Source organism: Zonotrichia leucophrys, chromosome 13, assembly GCF_028769735.1.
Source record: "Zonotrichia leucophrys gambelii isolate GWCS_2022_RI chromosome 13, RI_Zleu_2.0, whole genome shotgun sequence".
In the NCBI taxonomy this organism is placed as follows: Eukaryota; Metazoa; Chordata; class Aves; order Passeriformes; family Passerellidae; genus Zonotrichia; species Zonotrichia leucophrys.
Window position 1 is genome coordinate 11,837,652 of NC_088183.1, and position 17,616 is coordinate 11,855,267.

The following is a 17,616-nucleotide window of genomic DNA, read 5'->3' on the forward strand; positions in this document are numbered from 1 at the left end:
AAATATCTCCTCCTTCTAGGCAGAAGATTAGAAGAGTCTGTACACGTTTAGCACATGTAACTGTGCTGGGGTAAATTCTTCTCAGGATGCAGAGGCTTTGTGATCAGTAATTCAAATGGGCAATCAGTGTCCCATGTCAGGAGCCTTCAGCTCAGAAGTTTCCTGACCCTGTAACAGTTTAAAGAGTAAGTTTGAAAGGTTAAATAGCACAGTTCTATTCTGTCCTCACCCTGAATGTTCTTTTACTGTATGCTAAAATACTGCAACTTAAAAACCAGACCAAAACCTCCACAGAAATACAAAACCCCAGGGCAAGTGCTGGCAAACTCCAGTCCACAGGCACATCAAGCATCTGCACAAGATTATTATACACAAAGAGACAGGTCAATACTTAGTTCACACAGTCAGAAGCACAGGCTTGCATTAAAAGGCTACTGCCCTTCTGTTCTACCAGCCAAGGAGTGAGCACAACCACGGTTGGACATTTCTGTAAATAAAACTGCTGAATATTGTATCCCACTTTCCAGGTAAATAGCTAAAATTTGTCTACAACTTTCTACACAAGCCCCTACTCTTGTACTGGTTCATAGGTTTTCTACTCAGGTGAATCAGCCTGTGAAAATCTGAAACTCAGACAAAACCAAGGTTTATCTGTCAATCCTGTCTGCTTTACTTACACAAGAGAGCTCCAAACAGAACTACCAGGGTGGAGACTGTGAGCTAATCACATCCCCAGGGAATTGCAATTCTTGAAGGCACTTCACACTTCCTGAGCTTCAACTTCAACAGCTGTAATTAGTTTGCAATAATTAGACCTTGGCAGTGCTTATTTCTTAAATGTTTGCCATATCTAAACATGCCAAAACCAGAAGTCATTTAGCACTCGAGTTATAGGATATTAATATCTGTCCCAATATTGTTTACCTCTTCTGCAGTAAAAGCATTGGGTTTTGATTTTATAATAACTCAGACTGTTCAAACCCCAAAGGACTGGATTTAGAACCTTCATGTGAAATAGAAGAAGCCTTTTTTTCTCTTGGGCCCCTTGAAACACGATGGCAAGCTGAAGGTTTTGGGGTATTTTTTCTTCTTTTTAACCTCTGGACTAAAGCAGTTTTAATTGCTGCATGCAGTAAAAGCTATCTACATGATGAAAAGTGTGCTCCCCAATACTCCTCCTTCCCTCAGAACCCTTCCCTGCAGCTAGCTCTCATTAGCACACCACCACCATCAAAAAGCAAAAGCTCAACAAAGCAGAGATCTATTTAAAGAGATATTCATAGACTGGTTAACTGAACACCGACAAGAGAGTATCCTTTGATTATTTGTGTTATTAGCTGGTGCCTTCTGTCTGAACTAAACATTCCACTCAGATCTTCTTTGTAGCAGAGGTAAAACATTTTTTCTCTCTGCAAATGTTTGCCTTCTTGATGTTTTCTTTAGAAAGCAAACACTGCATTAAAACCAATGGATTATCATTATTTAATTCCTTTTGAAAGAGATGTCCATGCATAGTCAGAAGCAGTGCTGAAAGATTTCTCTATTCAAGGACAAAAACCGTCTTCCTTCTATTTGACATAATTTTATTGTGTCCAACAACACTGTCCTTTCTTAACTTAAATTCTTGCTTGGTTACACACGGCCTTCTTCCACCTATGTAAATTTTAAATTATTGGTCTGTATTAAGACATCATGACAGCCTGGCAGACAAGTGAGGTAAGGTAGATGCAGATGAACAATTTGCAAACTGGCATAAAGAATAGAACTTCAAAATAGCCCAGAGCATGACTAATAGCTCTCAAAATCAGCCAGGTTTTTAGCTGCTGGATTAAAGACCCAAAATTCTCATTCTCACACCTCCAGTTAGAAATCAGAACCTTGGGATACCACAAGACAGACAGGATGAAGAACCTCAGAACTCAACCACACCATATTTTCTGTTCTCAAATACAACTATTTTTTCCAGCTTTGTAAAATTTATTTCATACCTGCCATAGAGATAAAAATGCCCTATATATTAATTTTAATTATTAATGTTTTATTCATCATCTAACCAAAGCCTATGGTGCTCACTGCACAAGTCTTGCTCGGTTTATTAACTCCATATACTACTCTAAAAGTTACCATATATAATATAAGAAATATTTCCAAACACTCAACCTCCTGCTTTTCTCTGTGAACTGCATTCCATAAGTACAAAATATCATCAAGTAAAAACTGATAGTTAGGTTTCCATTACAAAATAAAATTCTTTGCCTGAGACCTCAGTTTTCTCATTTTCAGGAGAGCCTAAAAAAATAATTGCGCATATATATTGCAAACAAAGCACGACCTAAAATGTAACAGAAGTAACTTGTCAGGTTATTCAGGAAAAACAGGGGAGAAAACAAAAAGAAACAAAAGAGCATAAACACTGATCAACTTTTCCTAAGTAGTTTGAATTCTGAGCCCCTCAAGAACCTCAGAGTTTCTGGGCCCCTGGAAGAACAGCTCTTGTTGCAGTTACTAAGCAAGGAAGATTTTAATGGACTTTTGATGAAATCTTAATGAAGATTCAACATGAGAACAATACAGAAAGACATCTTTTCTTAGTATATTTTGTGCTCTAGTAGCTTTGGCCAAGCAGGAGCAGTCTTTGAATTAAATATGCACATTGATGCATGGTTTCTTATTTTGTTTTGCTTTTAAGAAACTAAACAAGGACTAGAAAAGAAGAAATAATCACTGGGTCACACTTCTGAAAGCAGAAAATAATGAAATGAGCTATAAATTGATTTTAACTGAAATTCAACACGGTTACAGATGGAAATTCCTCTACAAGAATAGCTCAGTATTTTATCAGTCAACAGTCTCTCACCTTGATGCACAAACTATAATTTTTTTCACATTCCAGCATTGTTGAACAACGTGAAATTGAAAGACATGACAAACTCTCGGTGGGTAAATATGAAAATTTTCTACCTCACTTAATGTTTTTCATTGTCTCCGATGAGAAACATTTAAATCGAGCAAATTCATGTCCAATATAACAAAACCCTTTGTTTTTATTAATGCCATGTGTTAAGACAAGCACAACCAGTCACAGATCAGCACTCCTCAAGCCTTTCAAGGTTCCATTTGACCCCCCTGCTCCCTGCAATGATGGCAGCTCTGCCTGAGCAGGGACAGGAGTTCAACCACTGCAGTTCCTTCACTTGGATCAGCACAGCCCTCAGCCCCTGTGCTTTGTGGAACAAGTGCCGTGTCTCAGTTGTTATGTGTGTGAAAGGCAATTTTATAAACTTCCTTTGTGCCACCTGGACCCTGGAGGATTTTTTATCTGTTTGAGGCAAGGAAACAGCCTTCAGCTGGGTGAGGCCACTTCCAAAGGGCAGGGCAGCGTGCACACTACTGGGAGCCTGACTGCTTCTTGCTTAGAATTTGTTCTTCCATAAAATACTTGTGATTTTGCACTGCAAGCTGATAAGCAAAGTAGCTGGGTGAGGCAAAGCTTGTGTTACTGCAAGTGCTGAAGCTCAGGCTCTCCCTCCATGGAAATGCAGGGAGAACCCCATGGGAGTGTCCGTCTCCCTGCAGGTGCCTTGTGCAGAGCTGTGCCTGCAGCTCCAGCTGCTGTAGGGCACTGCAGGATAAATGAACACATGTGGGGAACAGTAATGTTGTGTTTTGTAACCCATGGGTTGGAAACAAGCACTGCTACAAACCAGAGATCTTTTGGACAGATGTTGCTGTGCGCTGTTACACGAGAAAAAATGGTTTAAGACTTGAGGTGATGAGTGCTGAATCCTGATCAAATTTCAGAAGGAATTCAGAAGTAATAATTTTAAATAGAACTTAAAAAAGATACTGGCACTAATGCCTTAACTTTTACAGAAAGGGAAAGGGGGGAACACAGGTAGTGTCACTGTGGACAAGGAAAGAAAGTTGTGACTGCTTTATGTCTTGTTTCTGTAATGAAAACTCTAAGACCAGAATAGTTCTCTATTTCATTGTGCCATGTACAGACAATTTTTCTGACACAAAAAGGATGTGAAAAGCTGCTGAATGGGAACAACTTGACCCAGACTTTGCCAAGGAACACTGCACCATACAAAAGAGAAAAAAGCAAAGGTTTGGCAAAGACATTTAAATGATCCCAATGGTTTGAACAGTCACTCTTAACTCCCGTGGAGTATTCCAAAAACACGTTCCACTTGGCAGTGCTCTTCATCTCTCAGTCATCACTGAATTTGATGAAAATATTTCAATCACTTGTGGTGATTGGTGCTATTGTATTCTGTGTAGCTAGATATAACCTAATTACATGAATATTTATTATCTTAAGTGTGACCTTTATGTTGCCTATTTCAGGAAGAGTAATTTTGAATAGCTGCTGGCACTTTCCAGGTACTTCATTATATACAGAATGTTCTTATATCTACAACTAGCCAGGGACCAAAGCTAGAGGACAGCTAAAAATTTCTTTCTTTTTTTTTTTTTTTTTTCTACTGAGCATGTAAACAGAGTAATTTCTTCAGGTTATTTATATGCAGTAGAAAGAAACAGCTAAAAATTCAAGAACCTCAGAAGGCTACTGTATATCTCCCCAGAAAAGAAATGGGGAAGACAAAGCCTAATTATTACAATTGTGATTTTTAGGTATAAATTCTGTATAGCATAACTAATAGACAACCATTTGGCTTTGAAATTTAGGAAACAAAATCAGTCTCAAATGCTTATTCTTCATACATTCCTAACAAATGAAGTACAATTTTAGAAGTAGTCCAAAATTACTTATTTAAAAACTTTTAAACTCTAGCTAAAATAATGGTAAGATATTTACCCCCAAAATAATATCATTTCTGCCTATTAAAGTTATAATTCTAGTGCATCATAAAAATGTAAAAAACAACAGAGAAAAACATATCATTTCCTTGGCTACTGAGAATGAATAGTAATGTAAATAGTAAAATATTAAAATATGAGTAGATCCTTTCTTTGATTATGTGTATTTCATAAAGAGCTGCATCAGACCAGCTGGCATTGGGCAGACACTGATTCCAAAAGCATTTCTTTTGAATGGAAAAGCAAAATAAAGAAACAAACAAGCAATCCAACCAGCAGTAATGAACACCAATGTACCACTGGAGACATACAACAGGGCTTCAGGCTTACTCTTGTGAGCAAGAAATTTTCACATGAAACAACATATCCCTTCTATCTGGAACTGAAAACAGAGGCTTGAAAAGGACAAAATCACTTCAACATTTCCATAAGATAAGCCTAACCACATCAGTTATATCACAAAACAGAGAGTAGTAGAAAGGAGAAAGGTGAGGTGAATGGAAGGCTTGCTTTGGCTTTGTGATGCACATAAAATCATTAAATTCCTATGTCAAGGTCTTTGTATATACATACCACAGTCAGAAAGAGAACAGTGATAAGCAAAGGTGAATTCTCTGCTTTCAGAAAGCACCAGTTTTGGGAGAGTAAGGCCTGCAAAGCCCAAAGCATCTGTAACCAAGACATCTCTGCACCACAGTGCACAGAAAGACAGAGTCATCTCTTCCTAAAGCTGCATCCACAGCTGATGACATATGTTTCCTGTCTAAATATGCTGAAAGATAAAGCAAAGAAAGGATCACATAATTTAGTCATTTCAAATTTACAAATGGTCTATGCCAGCTAATTATTGCAGTTGGAGCCCTGGACACAGGAGAAAAGATGGATCATATTCACAGCACAAATGAAGGCACTAACTCAATTTTTTCCTCCAGCAGAATCACTGGATACAATTACTGAAGTACATAGTGGGATGCATTAATAGGTTGTTATCTGATGATAATACATTGCATACTCTCCCACAGGTACAGAAGAGAACAAATTGGGCATATCTGAAAACCTGTGAAGTCCATTTCAGTGTAGGCTCAATGAAAATACAAAGAAAGGGGTAAGAGGAGCAGCAGCCTCTCTAGTCAGCCTCCTTCCACACATATGGCCTGTCCCAAGAAGCAAAACAACTCCCTGAGCATCAGATTCTGCAGGAAAAGAGCTTTCTGAGGAGCCCCGCTGAGGGCTTTTTCTGTTTCAGGCTGAGCTGACCCACAGCCATGTGAGCAGACACACATTTAATGTCCTGATGGTCCCTACAGGAGCAGGGGATGCAGGAGGCTCTGTGTGACAAGGATGAGGCCTGCTGTGCTGCCAAGCTCACAGTTTCATGGAAAAGCAGCTGAACAGCCAATCTCTCTCCAAGCACCTATTTTCCACTGCTCTGATGCCATCCTAGTCAGACTGTGGCAAATTCTGGGAAGGCAATTGATCCTGGCTCTCTAATGGGGCTAGGTGACAGATTAAAGCAGAAATTCCTGCATGTCCTCCCTTCCCTTCCCTGAGCGCACACAAACTCAGCATTGCATGGCATGATTCACACAGGTCAAAATAGGAAGTGGGAGCTTATTAGAGGCTTCCCATCTTTCCATTGCACCTTGCAGACCTTTCCATAGTCTTCTCAACTTTTTCCTCTCTCAGCCTTTTTATAAAGGCATGCAGCAGTGGGATACAGCTTCTTCCAGATGATGAGTAGACACATTCAGGACTAAGGATTTTGTCAGTCACAAGCCACATCGCAGTATGAATCCTGAATAATGTTCTTTTGGCACAGATTGAAAGGATCCTAATAACAACCCCCTGAGAAGTTGCTATCTTTACATTTTCCTTTGTCACGACACAGACATGATGTAAATTTCTACTCCCTTTTGGTATTCTCTGTCTGCTGGGCACATTCAGACTGTCTGGGCAGTGACCCTTCAGCAAAGTGACTCACAGCTTAAAAGGTAGAATGCAATTTCATTATTTTTGGTGCTGTGAGTAAAAATGTGCAGAATTCAGCAAAAGGTATTCAGATGCACACTGCAAGTCAACAAAAGCTTTGTCCTCTGTCCAACCAACTGAGCTTTAACATCTTGGGTCTTTTAGACCTCTTGCCACAACTAATTTCCTGAGCCTTTGTCTTATTTCCTTGTCCAGTTGAGAGTGATTTGTTTCCATGCTCTTCCTTGTAGTGGTACAAGACAGATTTAAACTGACTAGCACCCAATCCCCTCTATTCGCAGTGTCTTTATATTCTTCAGTTCTTTTCACTCCCCATCACACTTATTTCCTTTATTTGTTATTCCTCTTTACACGGGCAGTAGTGTTTATTTTGCCTGCTTATATAACTGTTTTCCTCAGCAATGCAAACAGTACCAAGACTGTGATATTCTTCAGCAGACAGACATTTTGCCAGTCGGTATCTATAAAAACACTTTCAGTCTCTTCTTGATTTTCTGCCTCTCACTGATGATGGAATTGTTACTCTCTTTCCTTTGGTGACTCCAGTAGCTCCTTACTGTGATTTTTTGACATGATAATTAATATGCTGATAAGACACAGGGTACCATTAGCACTTTGTGTAACTATTCCTATTAGCTCTAATTCCTGATTGGCTTGAGATGGTAGCTCTCTATGGTAAAAATTTATCCAAGATTATAGCTCCAAAATCCAGAGGAAATGCAATGCTCCTATGTCAAATTCTTTCCAGTAACAGTGAGGCACTGGTGTGGTATTAGTGTGGTATTAACATGTGGAAACTGGCCTGAGTTGTCACACAGCCCCAAGTGCAGCAAGAACAGCCAGACCAGCAGTTTGACACTAATTCCCTGCGTGCATTACCCAGCACACACACAGATTAGATTCCTTTGCAGCATCTGAAGAGCAGTTCATGCCATTATCATCCACCTGATTACACTTCACTGACTGAGGAGAGAAACTGCAGTGGCATTGGAAAGACCCAAACCAAGATACCAAGTTTGCCATTCAGCCCAACACTTGTGGGTTCAAAGGTAATGTATATTGTAAATCCCTTAAGAGGAGGTACCACAGAAAGGCTTTATAGAATGTAATTTTGTAATTCTTTTTTATGCTCCCAGTCTCATTTAAAACCTTACTTCTGTAAAGCCAGGTAAGATTCTCCCATCTTAAAGTTCACCTTAGGCCTGTCTTTCCTGTGTTCCTGTATTTGTAATTGACTCTGCAGAAAATGGGGTATTTTTGCTCTGGCACTGCAAGGGCTTCTCTGGGACCATGGATTGCAAATTCTGTGCTGGAGCAGAGTAAATATTCCCTGGAGAGCATCTGCTTGAGCTCAGTGGCTAACCAAACACGTGGGGTCCCTATGTGACAGAGCAGGTGAAACAATGGCTGCCAAAAAGCAAAAATAAGAATTCAGTATTTTGAAAACTGCCAGCTTGACAGTCCTGGCACCTGAGCTACTCCAGCCATAGAATGAACAGCACATCCAGTTTCCTCCCCTCTCACTAGCACGTGCAGTTGTGAGCATTTCAAAGGCAGCACAAGCATTTCAGCCTCCTCACAGCCTCAGAGGTTTGGCCCTCTGCCCACACCATTCTCAAGACAGTCGCTATGTATCTTTGGACAGAAATGAAATGACTAATTACAAATTGCTTATCTTAGCAAGACTGCAAAATCCTTATTGTAGATTGAAGTCTTTCCATTTGCTACAGTTGCCAGCAGGGCTCTGCATTTGAGTTTTAGTTAACAATAAGGTTATTCAGTAAAAAAATACCAAACTTCTCTTTCCATTTGGTCTCAGACCTTTCTTCTGTGTGACTCCAGGCAGTAGTCTGTGTGTCACCCCAGAGTTACAAAACTCTTCTTCTTTTTGGCCTTGACATCTTGAGAAATGATAGGAGAAAAACTACAGGAACAGCATCAAGCAAACCCTCTCAGAGAGAAAAAAGAAATTGTAATGAAAAAAGAAAGAAGAGCCATGCAGAGAGCAAAGCTGACAAATCTCTTGTACAAACATATAAATAAATTAAATAGTACTAATGGATGAGTGACAGAAAGACAATAGTTTATCAGCCTCAGTTGCATCAAGAAGTACCAATTTCACACTCTGACACCTTACATTACTGAAAAGATATAGACTTGTGCATTAATCAGAAAAAAGTTAAACATAAATGTTTACCCCCATTCCCATCTGCAATTTGTTATTTAGAAAAATATAATGAGAACAGTAGACACAGGCATTAAAATAGAGATAGAATGACATCTACTGGCTGTTATGAACTGGCTGGAAATGCTAAAAATGTTTTGGATTTTTCTCCCTTTCCTTAAATATTTAAACTAAGACTCTTATTACTAGTCATAGAGTTTAGCTATTGAACAGGGAATGGAGAAGAGCTCAGTAAATTTCCCAAATAAAAGTCTTCTCTGGTCAAATTTTAACCACCTACATAGACAGCTTTAATATTAATGCTAGTGAGTAGAGAGATGCTCTGCTCCAGAACTACCAGAAACTGGGAAAAACCCCAGAAAAATTGCAATGTTGCAGAGGATGAAGGTCTCCATTGCACATTTCACAAAACTGATAAACAGAACTAAGTTTCTTATCAAAAAATTACTTAAGCAGCTGAATTTATAGCACAGCATCACTCTATAAAACGATAATCATTACCTTTTTTCCTGAATTTATTTAGTGCAATGCAATTATTGTTCATTTTTTTACTTAGAATTCTCAGCACCTCCTTTTTTAGGGATTTTATAAATTTCACATGAACAAGACATTCTATTCTGAGGGTTTTTAAACCATCCTAGAGCAATCATCAGTAGATATAAAAATCTCAGAATGTCTTGAGATTCTGCTAAAGGTCACAGAAACATCTCAGTCCTAAGAGCACTGTTCTTTGTGCTGTCCATGTCTCAGGGATCTGTGAGTGAGGCCCTTTTCCCTGTTCACAGCTCACTCTGTGGGTGATGCTGCCAGTGCAAACAAATCGATCTTGCTCACTTTCTAGCTACCACAAGATATATTTTCTCCTCCTGCAGTTTCTCCACACTAGTTAATTAAACTCCTCTCTACTCTGTATTTGGTGGCCTCCTCACCAAGAAATATCTATCTAGCCCTCACACCTCTAAAAAGAATCAGAAATTAGTCTGATATAGACACGAGCATTTGGTGATTCTTTCCTAATATATTCGGCTGGGAAAAAAGAAAAATTCTAAGGAGATCACAGTGTTATCCCAACTGATGTTTATATAGCATATATTTATACAACATACTGCAGAGAGGCAAAAGTAAGCCTCAATTCTGGCCTTGAGCCATGGCCAAAATAGACAAATATGAACAATGAGATAGCACAAAGGTGGGGGGGAAAGCTGAGGGTGAACTAAACCGAGAGCTGATATTTGCAAGAGCAGACTGGGGATTTAAGAGTATCTTTCATAAAGCTCCAATGGCTCCTCCACTGCAGGGGTGGATTCAGACTCTGCAGGAATAGCACAGCTGCACTGAGCAGTGCTCCCTCTTGCCCAGGCTTGGGCTCAGAGCAGGGGATGCTGAGCTGGGGTGTGCAGGACACTCAGGGAAGGAACATCCCCTGATGTCCCCTCCTGCAGCAGCTTCACTTTGGGCCATGGATCGGGCACACAGAGCCCTGAACCTGGAGGGAAGCTCTAGGGCTGCATGAGTTACCACTGCCAGAGCAGGACATACAGAATAATTTTCAATCATTCATGTGACTTTTAATTTCACATGCCAGTGTGTTTTGAAGTTCACAAAATGTTTCCAGGTATTCCTTTAGGGATAATGAGGATATATTTATGCTACTACCTTTTGTCCAATCCTATTATCTTAAAAAAATACATAACAATACACCAAACTGAAATTGATACATCATTCTTGAGAACTTTTTACTCCATAAGCTATCATACCAAATTTACTGAAGGGAAACATTCAGAATTCATACTGACATCATATCCAAATTTGAAGAAAAAAACCCCAAAGATATTACCTTGGATTGTTCCAATGCATCCATAGAAAGAAACATGGTATCATAGTATTTCATGCTCATACATTTTAACCACAAAATACTCCAATATGAGTTATTCATTAAAGCTACCACTGCAGATTCCAACAGTTAGCCCACTTGGGAAGCTCTAGTTCAAACAACAAGAGAGCAGCAGGTTGCTTTAACTCAACTTGTTCATCAAACAATTCCCACAGGAAACAGCATGAAATATCTGTACTTCCTAGGGAGCAGAATCTGTCATTTCACCCAGCTCAGAATGTTACAAAAGTCACCTAATCTTTTCCTTAGAAAACCCACAAAATAGTCCTATGAACCCTCTCTTGGAGAGCCTCTTTCTCTCCATCAAGTTCAAAAAGAATCTAGCTAAGACAGAGATATCTGTATTGCAGAACTCTGAAGCTGGAGGAGATTCAATCTCAGCCTGTAGATAAGAAGCAATATTCTCCTTGCTCTCAAGCTCCCAGCAGTCTGCAGGACTGAATTTTGCTCTGTTACTTCACTGCTCAGAGGGGCTGGAGGGCTTCAAGTGCAGCCTCCTGTGTTCTGTGCTGAGCTGTGCTTTCTCCAGGCTCTGGGAATTTCAGCTTCCAGGTGCAACTGAGGCTTCAGGTCTGCACCGCTGAAATGTGTCATACATGGAGCAACCTCCAGTCCCAGCAAAAGGAGCAGTCATTCAGTTTGTATCACAACTATTTGCTTTTGGGGAGTAGAACTTGCTGAAATTCTGTATTAGAGCTTTTCCCACTTTTAAATGTTTATTTTCTATTTCTACATATACATATTTCATGGCCCTGATTTGGTATCCGCATTTACAGACAACTCTCCAAGTTGTGTATTAAACTGAAAAGGAAAAATTTTTCTCCTGTGATCTTGTTTGAGATCTTCATAAAATTCTTATTGCATAGCTGTCTTTTTTCCCAACATCTTCATTCACAAGCCCATGTAAAAACATAGAGCTTTTATTATGTAAATAAAGCCTACAAGAAGAAAATGAGGAGGGCTGAAGCTATGTCTGACTTCACACATCACAATGATTGATTTCTGCTATCATTAAATAGCTATTTCTAATGTGTATTTTGCAATGGAGATAGAAAATAGAATGGTAAAAATGCAATAGGCTTATAGCAAACTAATGTGACATAATATGGTGTTTCTTTCATTTTTAATGAATTGATGTAATTATAACTTACTAATTTCTAGTTCCAAATAGATATTTCTGATGCTGTTATGGAAACACAGTAATAATAAAGACCAGATTTATCCAAAAGTTACCTTATGCTTTATATTTCATAAAATCACCTCTTCCAGTAGCCTGCCTACCATTTTCTCACAAAATTGCATTCTATATTCTGAAAACCACTTGATGTTTTAGAATAACTCCCATGTGATCATTCACTGACTGTTACAATAAAATTGTCATGAAAAGTTTCATCTGGTTAAAGGTCAGAATATTTTAATGGTTTGGCTATTTAATGGGCTTCAGGCAGGCATAATTATTTTATATAGAACTGCATAAAAATCTAAAAAAAAGCTTGTTATTTCAGTGAATCCATGCTGCCTTCTCTAAGAGTGCACTGATGAATGTTCAAGTCCCTTTTCAGCCCTAAATAAACCAGAGATTTTCCTCTCAGCTTAAGTCATAAATACAAACAAAATCCCTGTGTTAGAGCTGGGCCATTGCTTGGCTACATTTACAAGTGTGAACTGCTCTAGTGCAACAAAGACCAAACTCTGGTTATACCATTTCTGTGAATGGTTACATGACCATCTCTGTCAATCACCAATGAGTGAGACTGAACCACCCTTCTCCTGTGGACTGTCTGTGGCCTTTGTCCTACCATGCTTTTATTCTTTAGCACTGGATAAATATAAAAAAAATAATAAAAAAATTAAAATCAGTTCTTACCTTGACTGGCCAAGACATTCTGAGTGGGTTTCCAGAGGTCATTTCAATCCATAGCACAATGGCTGCAGCCAGCACCATGACATTAGTTCTCAGCTTGGCTTTTAGAAATATCTGCAACATAAAGCACAATAAAATAACCTAATTTCCTATGATTCAGGTATCAAAATATATGAGTAACATGTTTATAATGCTTTTTTCATTAAAATTGTACATTTCAAACATAATTTTCCACTTGATTTATATCTGCTTGTTCTTTTCCAGTTTAGAGATGACTTTCAAAGGTCTCTTCCAACCCAAATTATTGAAAAATTGTATGACAACTGCCTTGAATGATTTGCTAAGACAAATTGCTTTATAGAAATGACATCCTAAAGTAAAAGATTAAATTCAATTATATTAGAAAGTTCAGGACATTATGAAGGAAAAATACAGGCTTTCTCAGTGGACTCTTCATCAGTAATTTTTCATTACATGATTTTCAATAAGGAAACAACATGAAGTCAATTCCTAATACATGTACTTTGTTGTACTCAGACGAAGACAATCAGATTTTTATGGTTTTAAGAGCCAAGGTCAGACTAACAGTGTTATATTAACCCTTGCAGTTTAGAGCACCGTAGGGCTTCCTGCAGTTTTTAAGAAATAAATGAAAAATCATGCCAGTTTAGCTAACTTTGATTTCCAGTGTGTAAAAAGCATGCAGGTCTCAGAATGAACTGAAGCCATGACACCACAAGATTGGGGGATATTTTTGAGATTCTTTTCTGCTGAATACAGCAAAGCTTTCTGCAGACTCCCTCAGTGTCTCCACAAATGGGAATTCTTTACCACTACATTCATCTACCAGCCCTTCTAAAACCCTCATTACTCCTTTTAGAAGATCATTGGAGCTCTCTACACTTCAGCAGCCCTTTTTAAGACCTATTCCACAATTAGTATGCATCTCTGATCTCATCACATACTCCAGAGAAGCAAAGTTTCTCAAGCACAGTGAATACTTGACATTGGCTCTCTGACAGGTGAAAAAACAAACCTGTGAGATTATTTCTGCTTAGAGCAAACTTTGCAACTTACATATTTCTGCACTTAGTTTTATCAGTTTTAACAAATGCATTATATCTTTCTCTTTCTACTTTAAATTAAGAAATGCTTTGATCATTACAATTTTAGACTGAAAAAGAAAATGCTTGCAGAATAAATCATTGTTCCATAACGATGGCTAACCAACCCTGCAGCAGCCAAAGGGAGACTCATCAGTACTGTTCATAAACATTGATACAGACAGAATGAAATTATTATCATTGTGGTCTTTATTGATTATTATATCACACAATGTGACTTCAAGTGTGACACAAAATACCCTGAAAAGTATTTCACCTCCAAGTGTTTATGTCAATAGCTAGGAGAAAAATTCTTTTTCTTGACCTTTCACCACAGGCAAATCTTCCACATATTACATATTGATTTTGTGTATTTCAGAACATCTTGAAAGATGAAAGCTTAAATGAGTTGTGATCAAAGGTTGCTTTCTTTTGATAAAAAAGGATTAGCTAAAAAAACTTCTATTAAAAAAATAAAATCATCTAAAAGAAGGGGCCATCCTACAATAGCATACACAATTCATAAACACAATACAAAATGTGCATGAAACATGGGAAAAGTTACCAGACATATCCCAGATGTAGAACTGCCCATTTTACTGCTTCTGCTTCATTAGTGTAGTAATAAAATGAGAGGGGAAACATTTTTACAGCATGCAAAGGGCACCTTTGCCACAAAGGGCACACTCTTGCATGCTGGATATCCAGGTTTTGTCTTACTGCATCAGTGGGTCAAACCTGCCCAAAAGCACATTTAATTTTAGTAACATCACCTCATTTTATGTAATGGGAGTGAAGTTTAATTTGTTCTTCTTCTCCAGGAGCCTTTTGTAGCTATTGAACTACTCCTTTGTCTGGGTTGTACATGCAAACTGATAATCTATTTGGCATCACAAGAAATGTAGGTTTATACTCTTGAAAGTAAAACAAGGAAAGGCAACATACACACATTACACATTTAAAAGAATAAAAATCAGGAAAGTAATTTCTGATAGGACCTCCAGAAAACTGAATATAATTTCATTGAGTGTCCTAGTTTCCTCCAGCCAGGACAATCCTTCCATCCCTCAGCTTCCAGGTCTTTATCGAACCCATAATGATGAAACTTTCATCTCCTTTCCTGCAGAAAACTTTTTTTAATTTTTTCTGCTTAATTTATCATCCACCATGAGTCTTGTAAAAAGATGGTACTTGAAAACCTACAGAGAAAACATTGGTCTCAGTTTCTGTGGTCCAGACTTCATTACATCTGAAATTTCCTTCCTCTGAAGATCCCAGATTAGGTAACTTCCAAAACCACAAATTATGCTTTAGAATTTTAAAAGTTTTTGTCAAGAAGTTAGTGTTGTGCTCTTTAGATATTGTGGGAGTGTACTGAAAACACCTCCTCTGCTCAGACATTCCCATTGCTCAAAGAGAAGTTCCCATCACCAGCATCTCTGGTGATCTCCCACCAGCTGTTCTGGTTACTGGGTTTGTGCCATCTCTAATGTAACAGATTATCTATTTTTATTTTTTTAATAAAAACTGGCCATGTGGATGAAGCAAGAAATTGGGATTGTCCTATGAACTAAGTTTTGCCTGAGCTCCAGCCAAGAGAAAAATCAAAAGGGAAACAGTGAAACAACTAAGTCTTTCTTGAGCAATATTTTGCGCAAGTGCCATCAAAATTTTCATTTTCACCTACCACAAGTGGAAATTCCAAAACAAGTCAAGATGAACTGCTATGAGAAAGAAGGGCATTTAAAAATTCTGAATTTTTAGAGTCTGAGACACTTTTGTCCTCCTTGGATAGTAAACTTGCAACTGTAATTTTCAGTGAGGATGCCAAGAAAACACCTGCCAGACCTCTCCTCTTTTTGAGGACCATAAAAATGCAGTGCTTGGTAACTCCATTGCTGAAAGTGATTTCATCCCAGCTCCTGCTGCAGAGTGCTCAGTGCTGAGCTGTTGCCATTGGAAGCACAGTCTAGACAAAGATAAAATTAGAAGCAAGCACTGTCTTTTTTGGAAAGCACAAAACAGCATCTAATCTCATCTCATCAGACTTGTTCTGTCTTGTCTACATTATCTAGTGACACTATAAAATGGTGGACAGGACCTTCTTTGCTTGAATTGAGGAGCAATCTAGTAAGAGCAGTCCCAAAAACAGATATGATGAAACACTTATCAGAAGAAAAAGAAAAATCTGACAAGCACAGTATTCATCACTATTCTGCAAAATCTTATCATTTTCCCTAGCAGTGTAGTATACACGTCAGATTTAGCAACAATAATTATTAACTGAGCTGACTCCAGGGGAAAATAAAAAAAACATGCAATGCTCCTGTACTTCAGAGACAAGCAGTAACCCGTGTATGTCACAGCTACATTTCAGTTTGACATGTATTTTATTCACTTTCTGCACGGCTTTGACCCCAACATTTTTCAGGATCCAGTTTAAAAATGCAGGATTAAATTAGATTTTTTCCCCTTGATTTTGGATAATGGCGAATTACTCACCACATCCTTAAGTAGGTTGTTCCCATGGCTAAGTTAACTGCAGACAGAGCTATGAATGTGTTTCTGGATTTCATTCCCAGTATGTCTGTTGTCACATTGATTGCCAGAACATTTTATGATCATTTTCTCAACTAGATTGAAAAGCCATCAACTACTAGAATATTATTCCCCTTGTATGTGTTATCCTTAACTAAAATTCATTTTCACTTGGCTATGCAAATAAACTCATTTCATTAAATCTTTCACAAGTCAGTTATTTTTTCATTTGCTTCTCCTGAATCACTCCTAATCACTTTGTGTGCTATTTGTAGGGAAGCAAAAATGTGAGCAGCATTGCCCTGTAAGGACAGAGGCTGTAAGGACACAGCCTTCACCAGGTAACTGTGGGCATTCACACCCAGCACTCTCATCTGTCAGCTATGTTTGTCCAACCCCACCTTTGCATTATTAAGATAAACTTGACAGCACACAGGTACAACGTCAGTGACTGACAAAGCTTTGTAATAATGGCCAATGCTCAGAGCACAGAAAAAAAAAACAATCACTCAGTTCACTTCCAAACCTTCCTGGTGTAAGTCTATTGATTTCAGATGAGTTCATCCTTATTTATACCACAGAAATATCAGAAACAACACATATACCAAATGTTTGTCCCAGAATACACCATATTTATCCATTAGGAAAGTTGTGGGAGACTCTAATTTCCAGCTGTACAATCCCACCACCATGCCCATGCTTCCAAGCATTGGTGATATGCATTTTTAGCCTCCATTTGTCACCAAAGTAAACATGCATTCATTTAAAAATAACATTGAGATTAAGCTAGCTTAAACTGCATTCCTTTCTCATCCACTAGATTCTGATGATATTTTCCAGTTGTATGGAAAGAGTTTGTTGGTCAGACAGGATTTCTCTGAACTCTGAAGATCTCAGATTAGATAACTTTCAAAACTCCAAGCTGTGTTTTACACAACGTGCATGCTTTTACATATTAGCCATTATATTTGGATTAAACATGCAAAAAGTTGAAGATCTGCAGTGTTTTCCAAGCAACTTCCATGCAGCTTGAATATGCTCAGCTGGAGAGATGCAGACAGATTGTATTACCAAAACAAATAGTGTTGTTTAAGGCACAGAAATACAGCAGTAAGAGAAACTTCAACTGTTTCAGGTCTGTGCTGCTCAAGAACACTGTTCTAATTTAAACTTGATGAGACTCAAAAAGCGGCCCAAAAGAAGAAATGGTAACAGTATA

General features: G+C 38.3%; 1 long non-coding RNA gene across 5 annotated transcripts in view; it reads right to left on the minus strand.

Annotated features, from left to right (window-relative positions):
• LOC135453638 (uncharacterized) overlaps window positions 1-17,616 on the minus strand; it is a 199,883-nt gene that overhangs the window by 86,628 nt on the left and 95,639 nt on the right. For 4 of the 5 annotated variants that reach the window (XR_010441908.1, XR_010441907.1, XR_010441906.1 and 1 more), the window contains one exon: window positions 12,760-12,870. This is a non-coding gene — a long non-coding RNA (uncharacterized LOC135453638). Of the gene's footprint in view, window positions 1-10,200; window positions 11,831-12,759; window positions 12,871-17,616 lie in introns of those variants that run through there. The other variant, XR_010441909.1, reaches the window with a different exon arrangement.